Source organism: Helianthus annuus, chromosome 11, assembly GCF_002127325.2.
Source record: "Helianthus annuus cultivar XRQ/B chromosome 11, HanXRQr2.0-SUNRISE, whole genome shotgun sequence".
Classification (NCBI taxonomy): domain Eukaryota; kingdom Viridiplantae; phylum Streptophyta; class Magnoliopsida; order Asterales; family Asteraceae; genus Helianthus; species Helianthus annuus.
The window spans coordinates 43,393,261-43,400,742 of record NC_035443.2 but is presented as its reverse complement, the minus strand read 5'-3'; positions in this window follow the sequence as shown (position 1 = coordinate 43,400,742).

The window sequence follows — 7,482 nt, the reverse complement described above, 5'->3', positions numbered from 1 at the left end:
TCATAACTAATGTGAGAAAAAAAAAACATGAACTGAACATATGGGAAAACATGAACTAGAACTAATGAACTGAACATTAGCTGAACATATTTTCATAGAATATGTCGATGATGTTTTTTTATATATATTCTTTAATTAATAAATCTGGTTCATAAAACCTGGTTTGGATTTTTTTTGAATCAATATTTTTTTAATTCGTTTTCTTTAATATTATAACAAAACCCTTATTTTATAAAATAGAAATTAAACTAAACATCCTAATGTGAACTCATCGTTTCATATTCTAAGTGGGTTATGATACATGTGTTACTATTTTTGAAATTATAAAAAAAAAAATAGTAACAGTGGGTAATGTTTTGTATTTTGTTTTGGCTGTGAAGTAACAAAAAGATTAATGTTTTGTATATAAATGTGTAGCAATACAATTTTAAGTTCAAATAGTCACGTATCATATATTAGAAAAATAAAAGAAGGAACAGTATGTTGTTGATCTTTTTACAAGGAAGAAGATGATGGAAGATGGTGCCATAAATGAATTTAAACTCAAAATCATTAAACCCTCTTTAAAAATAATATCCTATTTATATTTTTATTTAGTGGCTTTTATTCATGACAATAAAAAAAAAACTCATAATTTAATAACCAATAAATTGATTTCTTTTAAACACTTTTATATCTTGAACGAAATAAAATTTATTAATTTGTAAACTCTAAATATTAGGAATATTATTTAATGAGATCGTATGTGGTATTCCAATACCTAGGTTAATCACTCTCGTTCGTCCTTTGGAAATCTCAACTCTTTACTCGTGCGTATTTACCAAGAAACGCAACGCAATCCAAGATGAGTATACATGACCCATTTTCTATTTTATCACATTTTGGGTGCTGTATGCATTTCTATATCAAACACACTATGTTAAACATTTTTGCACTCTCAATCCACATTTCATGTGAATCTATTTGACTCATGTTAATCACGTTATGCTACTGTTAAACATTTATGACTGTGTGTTCATTAACTTTGCAAGCCTCCCCTAACAATGGCAGCGTTGTAGGTTGAGAAACGCCCCTCCCATAATATTATGGGTATTGTTAGGTTTATACTATGTTACTCATTTACCAGCCTTCTAGGGTTAGGCTATGTTAATTGCGTTAAACTTTGGTTTGAACACATAGATTTCATCGTTACGAGTATAACTGTTAATATGAAATCATATAGTCACGTGGATTTGAGCATGTTAATCTATTTCAAACATATTATACTATTATCAAACTTGTATACTCGCCAACATGTTTTGTTGATTATATTTTAATGCATACTGCAGGATGAGGATTCAAGAGTTGAAGAATTGATTAGGATGGCTTAGAAACCCACATTACAATAAACTATGTTTGGTGTTTGTTATTTCCCTTTTATGACATTTTGTATGAAACTTAGCAATTTTAATAAATGAAATTTAATTATATTGTCACAGTTAGTGTTATGATGTCTTTGAACAGTTTGTACGTCTCATCCCGATGTTTCCGCCATCAGTTGGGGTGTGACACATTGGTATCAGAGCCATAACTATAGGGAATTAGGAAAAGTAGGAATGCTTTTACCTAGTCTATAGTTTAGGAGCTTTCTCATTTATTTGTTGTTTAAGACAACATTCCCTTCTCTCTTCCTTGCTTCCCTCTATTCTTTTGGACTTCTAATATACAAGCCTTTCCTAAGGCTAACACAATTCACACATGGAAGCTTTGAAGACACTCCTGTAACACAATCGAAATGATTCATCAAAACAGGGGTGATTCCCATATTTGGTGATGACTTTCATTCAGCTTAAATTTGATTTTTGCACGAAATCTACCCTCAAGTTAGGAGTGACATCCAAACCTTGATGGGAATTTCCATTTCATATTATAGTGGACCCTCATCTTTGGATGAGTACCAACCACATCAGGGTACGATGTTATCAAGTTAGAGGTGAAACTCGCATCTTGTTAACTAGTCCTATTCCTTGATTTTCAATCTCGCCAAAGTTTCGATTTTCCCAATCGATTAAGGACGTGTAGTAACTGGAAGGACAAATACCGTTAGTCGCTCCTCGATGAGAGTATTTGTCTATTAGGCCAAAGCACGTCTCCTTAATTCGAAAAGGATTTCGATTCACTTTGGAATAGTCTTATGTTACGTTCCGTGACAATCCATATTTTTATGATAAATCTCTTTTTATGTTATCTCAATTTTTATGTGATTTACATTTGAGCGTTATCTTCATTTCAAGTTTGGGAACACGAATCACGTTATTATCGCAATCTGAAACAATTAATAATTACTCCATCGTGAACAAACTAAATTTATCTTGCTTTCATCATACATGATATTCTATGTGTAACATCATGTTATTCCATGTGCAATGCTATGTTATTCTATGTGAAACTATTTGACAATTCATGTGAAAAAAAAACAATGTGCTATGTGATGCATACATGAAATCAATTTTCCTAAACAAAAACATTATGATTAAAGTCTCATCCATTTCTTGTTTTGAATTTCTAGATGTCGTCATCTCGCCAGTTCTCTCACTCTTCCAGAAAATCCAAGGCTAATTCCAAAAAGAAAATGATGACGTTCATGGTAAATCAGATTGCCAGAATCATGCCAAAGATAGTGTCTGAGATTCAAGCCTCCAGCACTCCAAATCATTCTGGTGATTCTCGCGTAGTTCAGCCTAAACCAGTCTCATTCAACTACAAACACTTCACTGCCTGTAACCCCAAAACTTTCACTGGGAAGGATGGTGTGACAGCTATGTTGGAATGGTTTGACAGCATAGAGGTCACATTCATAAATAGTGAATGCCCAGATGAACTCAAGGTTCGAAGTGCCACTGGTGTTTTCCAAGCCAGGGCACTAGACTGGTGGACTAACGAGAGAAACATTCGATCCAATGAGCTAGCCTACGCGTTGTCTTGGGAAGAACTCAAACAGCTTATGATGGAGGAATTCTGCCCTGCTCATGAGCAGCAGAAGTTAGAAGAAGAGTTCTGGACTCTCAAACAAATTGGAGATGAAAACCTTGCATACACTACCCGGTTCAAGCAGTTATGTTTTATCGTGCCTCATTTGGTGTTGACCACAGATCGCACCATTCGGAAGTATATTAATGGGTTGCCTCCTACGATGCGTGATACCATCGAGGCGGCTAAGTTGGATAACATTGAGGATGTGTATCGCCTCGCGGCAAGTTTGAATAATAATCGAGTTCGTGATAAACAAATCGCAGCAGCATCTAAACCTACACCCTCCTCAAAACCCGCTCATCAAATCACCCACCAACCTTACAACAACAGGGGAAAGAAGCGTGTTTACCAACCCCCAGTTTGCAACGCTGTTATACCAGTTGTAAACCCAAAACCTAACCCAGTGAACCCAGAAAAGAAGCAATACACAGGAATAAACCCTAAGTGCACAATTTGCCACTTTCATCACCCAACCACGAGCCCATGTAGACACTGTACCTCCTGCAACCATTATGGGCATTTGGCACCATACTGTCGCAACAACCCTATGCCAGCCCAAAACCCAAAGCCAGCAAATGTTGTCAGGGCATGTTTCAAATGTGGGGATCCATCTCACCTACGACCTCAGTGTCCTCAATTAAGGCAAGATTTACAGCAGCAGCCTCCACATGGCCGTGCATTCGTTATCAATGCTAAGCAAGCACGCAACGACAATGAAGTCATGAATGGTACGTTCCTCATTAATAATTTGTATGCTTCTATTTTATTTGATACTGGTGCAGATAAATGTTTTGTATCTGTAGAATTTGAACCATTGTTAAAATGCGCACGCTCAAAACTACCTAAGTCATTCCCAGTCGAAATTGCCAATGGCAAGTCTATTCGTGTCGATTTTGTTCTTCGTAATTGTACTCTCACTTTGAATGATCATGCCTTTTCAATTGACCTCATACCCATGGAGTTGGGTAGTTTCGATATCATAGTTGGCATGGATTGGCTTCGAAAGAACCATGCTGAAATTGCCTGTTTCGAAAAATACGTTCGTTTGCCTCTTCCATCAGGCGATACCTTACATGTTTATGGGGATCGACCTTCCAATGGTCTAAAGCTAATGTCATGCACCCAAGCGAACAGATACTTACGTAAAAAGTACTTTGCCTTTTTAGCCCACGTAGTGGAAGAAAAGGGCAAGGGAAAATGCGTAAGCGATGTTCCAGTTGTGTGTGATTTCCCAGACGTTTTTCCTGAGGATTTACTTGGTCCTCCTCCTCCTCGGTCAGTTGAATTTCGTATCGACCTTGTGCCTGGTGCAACTCCTGTTGCACGAGCTCCTTATCGCCTTGCACCATCTGAGATGCAAGAGCTTACCAGCCAACTTCAGGAGCTTCTTGACAAGGGTTTCATTCGACCCAGTACTTCTCCTTGGGGTGCTCTTGTTCTATTCGTTAAAAAGAAAGATGGTTCATTTCGAATGTGCATCGATTATCGTGAGCTCAATAAGCTTACTATCAAAAATCGATATCCACTTCCTCGCATTGACGACCTCTTTGATCAACTCCAAGGTGCAAGTTGTTTCTCCAAGATCGATCTTCGATCTGGCTATCATCAACTTCGTGTCCTCGAAGAGGATATCCCAAAAACCGCATTTCGAACACGCTATGGACACTACGAGTTCGTAGTCATGCCTTTTGGTCTGACTAACGCGCCCGCCGTGTTCATGGATTTAATGAATCGTGTTTGCAAACCTTATCTAGATCGATTCGTGATTGTCTTCATTGATGACATTCTAATTTATTCTAAATCTCGAGTCGATCATGAGCGTCATTTACGTCTCATACTCGAACTTTTGCGAAGTGAACGTTTATACGCAAAGTTCTCAAAGTGTGAATTCTGGATCAAGGAAGTCCAATTCCTTGGACATGTCGTTAGCGAAAAAGGTATTCATGTCGACCCTGCTAAAATTGAAGCAGTCAAAAGTTGGATCGCACCTAAAAACCCATCAGAAATTCGTTCATTCCTAGGATTGGCGGGTTACTACCGTCGATTCATCTCAAATTTTTCTAAGATAGCTGTTCCCCTCACTATGTTGACCCAAAAGGAAGAACCTTTCGTTTGGAGTCACGAGCAGGAAGAAGCTTTTCAAACCCTCAAGGACATGCTTTGCAATGCTCCTATCTTAGCCCTACCTGACGGAAATGATGACTTCGTAGTATATTGCGATGCATCAAATCGTGGTCTTGGTTGCGTCCTTATGCAACCAAACAAGGTCATTGCGTACGCTTCTCGTCAATTAAAGATTCATGAGAAAAATTACACTACTTACGATCTTGAACTTGTTGCTGTCGTCTTCGCATTAAAAATATGGCGTCACTACCTATATGGTACGAAATGTGTTGTATACACCGATCACAAAAGTCTACAACATATCTTCAATCAAAAAGAATTAAATATGTGTCAACGTCGTTGGGTGGAATTACTTAACGACTACGACTGCGAGATTCGTTACCATCCTGGAAAGGCGAATGTCGTAGCCGATGCCCTGAGTCCTAAGGCTCATTCCTATCGTATACGTTGTTTTCAAGTGTCAAGTGATCTTCACAATTGTATTCGTGAGGCACATTTCACGTCAGCTAACGAAGGAAGTCTGCTCGTCAAAATCCGTGGTGCCTCTATGGACCAACTTGTGACGAAATCAGACGGACTTCAATATTATCTTAATCGCATTTGGGTACCAAATCGCGATAATCTTCGTGAATTTATCATGAACGAGGCTCACAAGTTACTCAATTCATCCTGGTGCTAATAAGATGTATCGTGATCTTCGAACATCTTATTGGTGGCCTGGCATGAAGACTTATATAGCCTCGTATGTCTCAAAATGTCTTACATGCTCGAAGGTTAAAGCAGAGCATCAACGTCCCTCTGGTTTGCTTGAACAATCAGAAATTCCTATTTGGAAGTGGGATAGCATTGTAATGGATTTTATAACTAAACTTCCTCGAACCCCATCTGGTAATGATAGTATTTGGGTCATCGTTGATCGTTTGACCAAGTCAGCCCATTTCTTACCTATTCGGGAAGACTTCAAGGTTGAAAAACTTGCTCGAGTCTATACCGATGAAATCATCTGTTGTCATGGCATACCCCGTGACATCATTTCAGACCGTGATGGTCGTTTCACGTCTCGCTTATGGCAAACATTTCAATCAGCTATGGGTACTCATTTAAATCTTAGTACAGCCTTCCATCCTCAAACAGATGGACAGACTGAGCGTACCATTTAAACTCTCGAAGATATGCTTCGATCTTGTGTCATTGACTTCGGTGGTAGTTGGGATGTGCATTTGCCTCTGGTCGAATTCTCGTACAATAACAGCTATCACTCCAGCATTCAAATGGCCCCATTCAAAGCATTATATGGACGAAAATGTCGATCACCAATCAGTTGGCACGAAATTGGTGATAAGCAATTCACTGGTCCTGAGCTTATTCAAGAAACCACGGACAAGATTCTTCAAATCCGTGATAATTTACTCAAGGCCAAGAGTCGGCAAAAGAGTTACGCAGATAAAAGACGCAAACCCTTGGAATTTAATGTTGGAGATCAGGTATTACTTAAAGTATCTCCATGGAAAGGAGTTGTTCGATTCGGTAAAAAGGGTAAACTTGCCCCTCGTTACGTTGGACCTTTCAAGATCCTCGAACGAGTTGGCAAGGTAGCATATTTGCTGGATCTACCACAGGAACTGAGTAACGTTCATCCGACATTTCACGTTTCGAATCTCAAGAAATGTGTAGCTGAAGAAGGACTTCATGTCCCAGTCGACGACTTTCAAATCAACGATTCGCTTCATTTCGTGGAAAGACCAGTTGAAATAGTGGATCAAGGTACCAAGCAGCTCAGACGCAGCAAAATTCACATTGTCAAAGTACGATGGGAAGGCAAGCGTGGTGCTGAGTTTACTTGGGAACTCAAAAGCGACATGAAGGCAAAGTATCCACATCTCTTCAATCAGTCTTCTTCCTAAGATTTCGAGGACGAAATCTCCTAAAGTAGGGGAGACTGTAACGCCTCGCATTTTCAATCTTTCCATTTTTAGCAAGTCGACTTGTACTTTCTATTTTTGTAATTTGTACTTTCGTTGTATTCAATTTCATTTCCAAATTGTAATCCGAGACTTGAAATCATAATGGAAATGCATTATTTTTATCATATTCTTGTTATTATACTATGTTATGCACTTATTATCAATTTCATTTGAAAACAAGTTAAACAAGTTTAATCACGTATAATCATTGGGAAGAGATCCTAATTTAAACTCTTAAATCGTGTTCGTATCAAGAGATTACCCAAAACCGAACAAAAACATGTTAAACGGATGCTAAGTTGGCAAATTACCCAAGAATGGGATAAAAACGGGCTAATACGTATTAGGTATTTTATCAAGTTAAACGAATATTTTAATCGAT